Here is an 11806-nt window from a genome sequence, read left to right as displayed (position 1 = left end):
CCAAAATTATCCTGCACCTAAGCCCAAGGCATCTGTAACCAGGATAAATGAGATACTAGGCAGAAATATTTAATAGTCCTATAAGAACTTGGTATCCCCAGTTTCTTCTTCTCACTTCTTTCCCATTATTGACTTATGCTCTTGGGCCAGTGGGTAGAACAAGGAAAATTGGCATTTGTGGAGGCAAAATTTCACATGGAAATTACTAGTTCTCTATAATAGAGTAAATGTCTATGACATATCAATTAAACTTCAAGCTAGGATAATGCCATGATGAGCAGTATTTTGGAAACAGCAGCCAGATTCTTGTATCAGAGGAGATGGGAACTAATTTTGAGGGTCAAGGCAGGTTATTCTGCATCTTCAAATATGTAATGTAATCAGAAATATTAAATGAAAAGTTGTTATATATAAATAAAAACTGCTGAATGAATTCTGGACACCAGAATGTATTTCTGGGACCATGGTGGTAAGTGAGTAACTAATCCTCAGAGATTACAACAGGGTCCCAGTGAATCATACTACTGTATAACAAATTACTCCAAAACTTAGTAGCGTAGGACAACAAATTGCATAGTATTTCTCAGGTCAGAAAGTGGGGAGCAGTTTAACTGGTTAGTTTGGCTTGTCATTGTCATAAGATTGCTGTTAAGCTTTTCGTTAAAGCTATAGTCATCTGAAGGCTTGACGGGGGCTGGTGGATCTATTTGCAAGAGAGTTCATTCACATGACCGTTGACTGCAGGCCTCAGTTCCTCATCATGTGTACATTTCCATGGAACCACCTATTATATTCAAGATATGCAGCTGAGGAAGCAATGAAAGAAAGGGTTCAGAACTGCAATGTCTTCCATAGCCTGTTCTTGGAAGTGATATACCATCACTTCTGCTGTTTCAGTTGATCATAGTGATGTCCAGACCAACTCTGATAAAATGTGGGAGAGGACTGTACAAGAGTGTGATTACTGTGGGTTGAGAGACCTGGGGAGCCATTGTGGAGGCTGGTTATCATATCTTCCTTTCTAGAAAGCAAAACATTTTCATTATTTTGCTGGCCCAGTACTGACAGTGGTTTTGCACTTTTTAAAAATCAACCTTATTCTCATTCTCCCTGTTTCTAATTCTGTTTCTCACATTGAAACAGAAGGATCATCATATATTCCAGAGAAAATTCTATCTTACTGCTACAGGAATATAGGAGTGAAATAGGATTTCCTTATTTTGAAACATGATATTCCTAGGGGAGAATTTTGGGGTTTCTCTTCCATATTTGTGAAACAGAATTTTCAAAAATATGAAACTGATGAAACTGTGGATATGAGAAGGCATGGCTGCAATCAAAGGGTGAAAAGTAATTTTTTTTCTCTCTTCCAACCCATATATTAATGTTATAAAGTGAACTCGGATGTGTCTTCGTTACAATTCAGTAGTGTTAAAAGTCTACTAAGATGGTCTGGGGTTTCTGCCCTCATACTAAAAGTGTTGAAGTACCTCCTTTTTTTATGATTGAGGTATAATTACAGACATATGTCTTTATAAGCCCATATCTCAAGTATAAACTTTGATAAATTGACAAGTCTACATATCCAAATAACCCATACCTCAATCAAGGTTTAGACTATCAATTTTCCCCAGGCAACTGTGGTCTAATTTCCATCATCAATGTTTTTTGTTTTGCCTTTTCATGAACTTCTTATAATGGTAATAATACACTATTGTATTTCATTTCTCTCACTAAATATAATGTTGTTGAGACCATGTATATGGTATAAGCTATTGTATATATCAATAGTTTATTCCTTTTATATTTTTGAGTTGAATTCCATTATATGAATATGCCACAATTTTTCCACCCATTTTCCTGCTGATGGGTATTTGGTATGTTTTTAGGTTTTGGCTATTATGAATAAAGTTGCTAAAGATTTGCATTTAAAGTCTATTGTGGACACATTTCATTTCTTTTATAATTTTATTTTCATTATAAAAAATTGTCATTTATTGTCAAAAAAATTTTGCACCATCTATGGTTACAAAGTTTCTGTTGTTACATGTGCATTATTGTTTTTAATTTTGTTTTTGTTTTATTCTGTTAATACAGTAAACTAAACTGTATTTGTTCATTATGTATTATGGTTTTGGTTTATTATTAGCTTCGACTTATTACTGTTTCAATTAGATTTTTTCATCTGTGCAACCCATTCTGTGGGCTGTGTTTTCTTTCTCTTGATAGTGTCCTTAAGTACAAAAATTAAAATACCCTAATTTATGTATACTTCTTTTGTTGCCTGTGCTGTTGTTGTCATATTGAAGAAACCATTGCCAAATCCAAAGTCATGAAGATTTTATCTACTTTTCTTTCAGTAGTTTTATAGTTTTAGTTCTTAAATTTAGGTTTTTGGTGTATTTTGAATTAATTTTTATATGTGTAAGGTAGAGGTCTGACTTCATTCTTTTGCATATGGATGTCAATTTTCACAACACCATGTGACTATTCTTTTCACATTGAGTGGTCTTGGCAACCTTATTGGAAATTATTTTACCATATATATGACAGCTTACTTCTGGAGTCTCTGTTCTGTCTCATTACTCTATATTCCAGTACCTTGTTTTAATTACAGTGGCTCTGGGGTTTGATTTTAGATTATGAAGTGTGAGTCCACCATCTTTGTGGGATTTTTTATATTAAAAAATTGTATTTACTTAGAAGCATTCAGAACGTCAACAAAGCAGCTGTAACTTTTCTTTTTTTTGTAATTACAGATTAGGATTCAATTACTAGAACAACAATTATTTCATATAAGTTGTTCCAGAGATAACTGAAAATGGAAACTACCACCCATATATAATTAATTTGTGCTGTTCACCAATAAAACCTGCTCTAAATTTCCATGCCAATTTCCAACCCCCGTACTGTACCAAACAAAGTTAGTGGGTACTTAAATAATCACCGTGACAAGGCTATCTAAAGATGCTTTCGGTAGTGTATTAACTATACCAAAAAAGACCGTACAGGTTAAAAGCATATCTTACACAGCCTTATATTTCAATTTTTTTCCCTTTAAAAGGAAAAAGTATTGTACAGGGCTTTAAGTGCTTTATAGACCAAAAACAAACAAACAAACAAAAAATAAAAACAAAATAAAAAATGAACTAGAACTTATTCATCATTATCATCTTCTTCATATGCATCTTCTTCATCTTCCTCCTCCTCTTCCTTGTCTTCCTCTTCTTCCTTCTTTTTTTTTTTTGCTTTATACAGCCTTGATGACTCCCCTTTTTTTTTGCTGCATCAGACTTCCTTTAGCTTGCTCTGCAGCAATATCTTTTCTGTACTTCTCCCTTCAGCTTAGCATCCTCCTTTCAAAAGCTGCTCGACATCTGCAGCAGTGTTATTCCACGTCTCTCCCAGTTTTTTTGCAACATCACCAAGGAATAGGTTGGGATGTTCTCTTTTGATTTTTGGGTGATACTCAGAACTAAACAAGAAAAAGGCTGAAGGAGTCTTCTTGGGTGCATTTGGGATCCTCGAACTTCTTTTTTGCTTCTCCTTTAGGGGAGATAAAAGTTTTAATTTTTCTTTCATAATGGGCCTTGCTTGCCTTTGCCATGTCTTCAAATTTTCCTTTCTCTTTAGCAGACATGATCCTCCACCTCGCTAAGCACTTCTTATAAAACTCTGAGAATTTGACTGACTGAAGCATCTAGTTGCTTCTTCTTGTGGTCTTACTGGCAAGTTTTCATAAAGAATGCATATGATGATATTTTCCTCTTGGCTTCTTCTTAGGATATCCTCTACACATGTGTAATTATTTTCTCAGTGTTCATTTAGCCACTGAAAAAATGTCATAGTTAAGTTATTGGCATTAATGATTTTACCAAGATTATTAGCTATAAGAATACTATTTCTAAGTATTTTATGATTTTGATGATAACATGAATTGTATATCTTTTTCAAATTGTGTTTTCTGTATGTTTTGTTTCTAAAGAAATATTATTCTTGTATCTAATAACCTTGGTAAGTTCATGAATTCCAACAATTTAACTGTGGAATTTTTTTGCAAAGGCTAAATATACAATTATTTCACTTGCACATGAGTTTTATTCCCTTTATTCTAATATTCACTGAAACTCCCCAACTCTAAAATATATCTTTTTATCAGAATTTATTATTGGAATACTAAGATATGCTACATTCCCATTTCCCAAGAGTTGGAGGATGGAATCAGAGCTAAGTCTTGCTAATTGTTTAGACTCAGATATCTCAGTCATGTGACTGACTTTTCTTATTAGATCATGGTTAAACCATGTGGGCTTGAGACCAAGATCCTGGAAGTTGAAGGGAAGGAAAAGTGTGTGCAGGTACAGAGTATGGATTAAAAACAATCAACAAGAAAAGCAAATACCCAAAGCAAAGGTTTTAAGATTATGATCTACCATGGTAGGTCAATACTCTCATCTAATATACTGTCATCTAATAAATTCTTATGTAAATAACTGCCACTTAGGAGTCCTCTGATTAAAGAATAAACAACTACCACAACTAGATAGAGGTTTCTGTTCTGACAACCCCTCCCATCCTCTTTCTTTTCACCTTGTTTCCTCTCTCTGGTTTCCAGACATTGTCTCAGATGCATTCTTAATTCTTTTAGCTTTTGTCTACATGATCTCATTCCCACATTTATGTTCTCCTTAATGCCTAGGTATTGATATTCCTCTGCAATCATCCCTTACCCCCAGGGGAAAAAACAAACACACAAAAACCTGCTCCAGTTTCAACCACATTTAACCACTTTAGCAATTCACAAACTAGACAAAGATACCATCAGTTATTGCCTGGATCACTTTAACAATAGTCCCCTTGTTTTCTTTCTCATCCTACTGACTAATCTTACTACAACAGCAATAATAACTGTTGAATATTTTACTAGGGACATAAATCAAAACGTGCCACTTTTCTACTCAATGATCCATAGCATCTCCCTATTTCACTCAACTTAAAATAAAAGTTATGTTAATGGCTTATTAGATGTCATATGAATCTGTTAATTTTCTGACCTTTTCTCCAATTACTGTACTTCTGGCTCCTTCACACCATTCATATCAGCTTCTTTCCATTCCTTAACAATACTGGGCATGCTCCTGTCTTACAGAATTTGTTGAAGTTGTTTCCTCTGACTGGAAACTTCTTCATCCAGAAATCCACTTAGACAACTCCCTTATCTCCTCCAGATCTTACTTAAGTATCATCTTCTCAAAAAGTCCTGTCCAGGTTGACCTGCTCAAATTGAACCCCACCCTGTTCTGCAGCTGTCAGTAGTCTCCATCTACTGCAATGTTTTCTTTTCCTTTAGCAGTTACCACTTTCTAATGAGCTGTATTCCTGAGTGGTATGTTAATTTCATTAATGGTCCCAATTCTTCATCTTTTCCTACATGCATCCTAGAAAAACTTCCTCTCAAAATGATAAAACTAAAGAGATGGAGAATAGTTTAGCTATTGCCAAGAGTCAATAACTGGGGAAGAATGGATATGGCCATATACTGTGGGGACAAAGGGATAATATGGGGGAAATCTTTGTAATGATGCAACAGCCCTGTGTTGTGATTGAGCTGGTGGCTATATGAATTCATACATGTGACAAAATTGCATGGAACTACACACACACAAATGCAAGTGCATGTGAAACTGGTGATATCTGAATAAGAGGTGTGAGTTGTATCCATGGTAATTCCCTGGTTTTTACATTGTATTATAATATATTCAAACACCGATGGTGGGAATAAAAAATGGTACAACCAGTTGGAATTGAATTTATCAGTGTCTTATAAATTTAAACTTATTTTTCTGGTGTGAGGTGATGATTTTACTCATGATATTTACTCAAGCAAAGTGTAAACAAGTATCCACAAAGGAGTTGTATAACAATGTTTAAGTGGAATTATTCATAAAGGCCAAACACTAGAAATAACAAAAACAGATATCAATAGGTAAATGGGTAAACATTTGTCATATAGTCAGTCACATAATGAAATAATAGCAATAAAAGAAACAAATTTCTGATAGACTCAATATTAAGCAGTTATAGTGAATGAAATAAAAACAATATTTGCTTCAAGGTAGAGGAGTCCACTGGAAAGGAGCATAAGGAAGCTTTCTTGGGGGTGCCTGGGTGGCTTAGTCATTAAGCATCTGCCTTTAGCTCAGGTCATGGCCCCAGGGTTCTGGGATTGAGCCCCACATTAGGCTTCCTGTTCAGAGGGAAGCCTGCTTCTCCCTCTCCCACTCCCCCTGCTTGTGTTCCCTCTCTTACTGTGCCTCTCTCTGTCAAATAAGTAAATGAAATCTTAAAAAAAAAAAGAAGAAGAAGAAGAAGAAGCTTTCCGGGATGCTCAAAATTCTATTCCTTTTTTGGGTTGGTAGAAACAAGGTGTATATATTTGTCAAAATTCAAAAACATAAGAATGTTATTTTAGGTATAAACTAAATCAATAAAATCACAATATCTAACTTGATGCATGTTTTACTGAAATCTTCCTACATCTTCAACTAAGTAACATCTGTCCAACTTATAAGTACAGAGTAAATTTTAATAAAACCCATCACAATGATACTGGTTTTATAAAGTTTACATTCTTTCAACTATAGTCATATATATTGAAATTTTATTATATGACACATACAAGTTGTGTTTATTCTTCATGAACTGAATTTTTAATATTTATTGTTTCTGTTTATTTTTCAAAAATACCTTTGCCTTGAAGAATAATTTGTTCCATTTACTTAAAAAAGTTACAACTGCTTTACTTTGATATATACAATGATCATTTATAACTCTTCATATAACCCTTTTCTTAAATTATCTAACCATGTGTATTCCTTTATTTTATAACTTTCTGCTTCTTCAGCCTTATGATTGCAATTATTAATATCATACAGTGTAATACTCCAGGAACTTAATTTTTTAATCCAATACAGATATATTTGTCTTTAATCTGGAGAGTTCATTTAAATTACACTTAGTTTTTATTGTCATTTTCATTTTTTAAGCATTTCTTATTTGTTTTCCATTTTTCCTACTGAATTTTTTCTCATTATACCCCTTTGTAATGTTCTAGTACACCCTTTCTTGGGCTGAGGTTCCACAAAAGAATTAGGCCCTACAGAATATTATTAGAGTGACTATTTTGTCCATTTTCAAAGGAATATAAGTAACTAGTAACATTCTATATGTATAGAAGAAAAGTTAATTTATTACATATAATGGATGTTTTAAGTCACTAGGGCTTCATTTTCTCTTAAAATTCTGATTGAGAAGGGCTGCTCTGGTGAAAGACAGAAAACTGACAAGAATATGCAGTATCACAGGTAAAAAGGATGGTTTAGATTTCAGAAGTTATGTATAGGGACATCTGGGTTGCTCAGTCAGTTAAGCAGCTGCCTTCAGCTCAGGTCATGATTCTAGGGTTCTGGAATCAAGCCCCACATCGGGCTCCCTGCTCAGCAGAGAGCCTGCTTCTCCTTCTCCCTGCTGTTCTGCCTACTTGAGCTCTCTCTCTCTCTCTGTCAAATAAGTATATAAAATTTTAAGAAAAGCAATTTTATATAGAAACGTGTTCAAAGCCTCCATTGAAATTTTAGCAATAGATTAGACTGCAAAAATATAAACTATTATACATCAGGGTTTCTCATCATCACCACTATTGACATATTTGTCTGGGTAATTCCTTGTTGTGGGAGAATGCCCTATATGTATTGTAGTTATTCAACAACTTCCACCTGATGCCAATAGCAATGTCCCAATTTATAAGAAGGAAAAACATAAACAGAAATTTCTAAAAACCCTTGGTGAGCCAAATCCCCTCCATTGAGGGCAGCCATTACAGTCAACTACTTCAAGGAGTTTGAATAAAAATGTAAGGAATGGGAAAAAAAATAAATTGACATATGAGTAGATTGTCATGTGTCTCATTTTTTAAACATAATTATTCATAATGCTCTGTTTTTTTTTTTCCTAAATGCCTTGATGATGATAAAAATGTATGGAGACACTGCATAAAAAAAACTTGATTTTGCTTTTTTCTGTTGATTTTGACTTATATGCCATAAGTTTAGTTTTTTTAAAATTAATAATGGTGTGAACTGAGTATTTTCATATGAAGAAAAAAGAGTAAATGGGAAAAAATTTGAGAAGGAGTGCTAAGTGATAAAGCAAGTTTTTAAAGAGAAAATAGTTTAAGGAAATGAGATTTTTAAGAAAGGGAAAGAAAATTTATAGGAAGTAGAATATAATTTGCATGATGAAAGGAAATAAAAATCAAAAGACATGAATTTGTGATAGAAGAGCAGGATGTTTAAGAATTTTATATTGTGCAAAAAGAGAAACTGTTGTATGGATTAAAAGTTCAAGGTGTGGAGACTGAATAATTAAGGACATAAGCTTTTTTTTTTTTTTTTTTTTTTTGACAGAGAGAGATCACAAGTAGACAGAGAGGCAGGCAGGCGGAGAGAGAGAGAGAGAGAGAGGGAAGCAGGCTCCCTGTAGAGCAGAGAGCCCGATGCGGGACTCGATCCCAGGACCCTGAGATCATGACCTGAGCCGAAGGCAGCGGCTTAACCCACTGAGCCACCCAGGCGCCCAGGACATAAGCTTTTGAAGGTGTTATTGAAGGTTTAAAAGAGATGTAGTGGGCATAAAGGACACTGATAAATTATTTGATAACATTTTGAATGCCAAGTTGAGGCTCAGGCCCATGAATTTGCAAAACACCAATCCTCCTCTACATTCCATAGAAAGTTGGTGTAGGAGAAAAAAAATAATTGTTACAGGAAAAAAGTTACATAGGATGTGATATTTAATTTTAAAATGTAGGTTAAAAATCAAAGTGTTTAAGGGTTTGATGAGAAAATGGCAGTGGAATTGGAAGACCCTAACCTCACCTCACTGTACAAACACAGCAAGATAACTATTAAATCATTCTAAATGCCCCAGGAATCAATCTGAAGACTGACAGAACAAATTCCACAGCTAAAAGGAGAAAAGAGGTCACAGTGAAGAAGGTAGAAGAGATGGTGGTTTATGGAAGAAATGGGTCACAGGTGCTACAGAGGGGAGGGAGCCATCAGTGCAGATAAGGTAAAAAAAGAGGAGAGCACAGAGGGAAATGAACAAGAAGAACTTTTCCCCAAAGCCATTGGTTGGGAAAGACAGGTGCTGAATTTCATGAGTTCTTGTAACCAGCAGGGCTTAAAGTCTAGAGTTAAAGGTCAGTGGTCTTAGGCGGGATGGAGACCAGAGGGCACTGTGCTGCTCATGGATATAAGGCAGGCAGAGAACACAGGTACAGATGGTTATGAGGATAGTGATTTGAAGAATGCCTGGGGCACACAGTGATGAAATTATTCTCTCTTCTTGGAGCATATCCATGAGAGGCAGCATTCATGGAGACACCAATCTGGGGACAAAGGAGCTGACTGGCACCCTTTCCCTTCCCCAAACCTCAGCATTAACAAAGAACCACCCATGGGAAGCAACACAGCACTAACACAGGTTACTTAACTTGCTTACACCAAGTCCCACACGCCTGTGCTCTGCCAGTACATCCTTTTTTAGTCAGACTTGCTTAGTTCCAGCACAGTGGGCCTCTTAGCCATAAGACCAAAAGAAACCCCCGCTCACAACACCGCTACTAACCACAGAGTTCTGCAGGGCTTTAGTTTAGTGGAACTAGCATCAGGTCTCCTTTCACACTCACTACATTCTGGCAGGGACAAAACACTGCCCATTGTAAGCAAGGAGAGCCTCTGCAGATGACTAGCCTAAAGGAAAAAGTAGCCAAATCACAATAGCAGGCCACACAAAAAAACACACCACAGACTCTCTGAAGCATCAGGCCCTGGACACTGCATGACCTTATTATTCTCAGCCATTATTCTCAGGAGCATTATTCTCAGGAGCAAGAAACATGACCAGTTTTTTTTTGGTTTTTTTGTTTTTTAACAGAGAGAAGAGGTCAGAGACCTAGACAAAATGCCAAAATGGAGGAATTCATCCCAAATGAGAGAAAAAGATAAGGCCATGGACAGAAGTCTAAGCAAAACAGATTTAAGTACCATGCCTGGTGGATAATTTAAAGCAGCAATCATAAGGCTACTCACTGGGCTTGAGAGAAAAATGGAAGACAGGGAGATACTTACCACATAGATTAAAGAGCTGAAAAAGTAGCAGTCAGAAGTAAAGAATGCAACGATGGAGATGGAAACTGGTTTGATGCAATGCACAAGAAGCTAGAAGGAGAGAAATGAATTAGAGATATAGAAGACAAAATATGGAAAATAAGCTGAACAAAATAGAGAAAGAAGAGTCATGCAACATGAGAAAAGACTTAGGAACTCAGTGACTTCATTTGTATTCTAGGAGTACCAGAAGAAGAGAGAGACAAGGGTTTAGAAAATATATTTGAAGAAATAATGGCTGAAAAATTTCCTAGTCTGGGAAAGGAAACAGATAGCCAAATTCAGTAGGCACAGAGAACTCCCATCAACAACAAGACATATTATAATTCAATTTGTAAAAAGTAGTGATAAAGAAAAATTCTTAAAAGCAGCAAGACAAAAGAAGTCCTTAACTTACAAGAGAAGACCTGTAAGTCTGGCTGGAGATTTCTCAATAGAAGCCTGGCAAGTGAGAAAGGAATACCATAATATATTCAAAGTGCTAAATGGAAAATATCTGTAGTCAAGAATACTCTATCCAGCAAGACTAACACTCAAATAGAATGAGAGATAAAGAATTTCCCAGACAAAGAACAACTAAAGGAGTTTGTGACCACTAAACCAGCTCTGCAATAAATTTTAAAGGGATTTTGTGAATGGTAAAGAAAAACTAAAAGTGACAAAACAAGAGGATCAGAGAAAATCTCCAGAAACAATGATAAAACAATTAATAAAATGGCACTAAATAGGAGCACCTTGGGGCTTCAGTCAGTTAAGCATCTGCCTTTGCTCACGTCAGGATCTCAGGGTCCTGGGATAGAGCCCTGTGTCAGGCTCCCTGCTCAGCAGTGAGTCTGCTTCTCCCTCTGCCCCTCACCCCGACTAGTGCTCTCTCTCAAACAAATAAATCAAATATTTTTTAAAAAGTCACTAAATACATATCTATCAATAATTATTCAGAATGTAAGTGGACTAAATGCTCCAATCAAAAGATATAGGGTGTCAGAATGGATAAAATAATAAAACCCATCTAAATGTTGCCTACAGGAGATTCATTTTCGACCTAAAGACACATTCAAATTTAAAGTGAGGGATGGAAATGTATGTCATGCAAATGGATATCAAAAGAAAGCAAAAGTAGCAATACTTATAAGGGACAAACTAGACTTTAACGCAGACTGTAACAAGAGATGAAGAGGGTATCACATCAAAATAAAGTGGACAATCCAACAAGAAGATCTAACAATAGTGTAAGTATTTATGCACCCAACATTGAACACCAAATATATAAAACAATTAAAAACAGACATAAAGGAACTAATTTCTGACAATACAATAATAGTAGAGGTCCTTAACACACATTTACATCGATGAACAAATCATCTAATAGAAAATAAGGAAACAGGGAATTTGAAAGACACACTTGACTAGATGAACTAAACAGATATATTCATAATATTCCATCCCAAAACACCAAAATACACATTTTTTTTCAAGTGCATACAGGACATTCTCCAGAACAGATGACATATTAAGTCACAGATCAGGCCTCAACAAATACAAAACAAAAACAAAAAGAAAAACAAACAAACAAA

At 35.4% G+C, this 11806-nt stretch overlaps 1 pseudogene; it reads right to left on the bottom strand.

Moving 5' to 3' along the window:
• Positions 1–3156: 3156 nt before the first annotated feature.
• On the bottom strand, positions 3157–5134 carry LOC125101563 (high mobility group protein B1-like; annotated as a pseudogene).
• Positions 5135–11806: the final 6672 nt, after the last annotated feature.

Source organism: Lutra lutra, chromosome 6 (assembly GCF_902655055.1).
Source record: "Lutra lutra chromosome 6, mLutLut1.2, whole genome shotgun sequence".
NCBI classification, from domain to species: Eukaryota; Metazoa; Chordata; class Mammalia; order Carnivora; family Mustelidae; genus Lutra; species Lutra lutra.
Note: the sequence above shows the minus strand (reverse complement) of the source record. Positions and strands in the feature narration are given on the sequence as shown.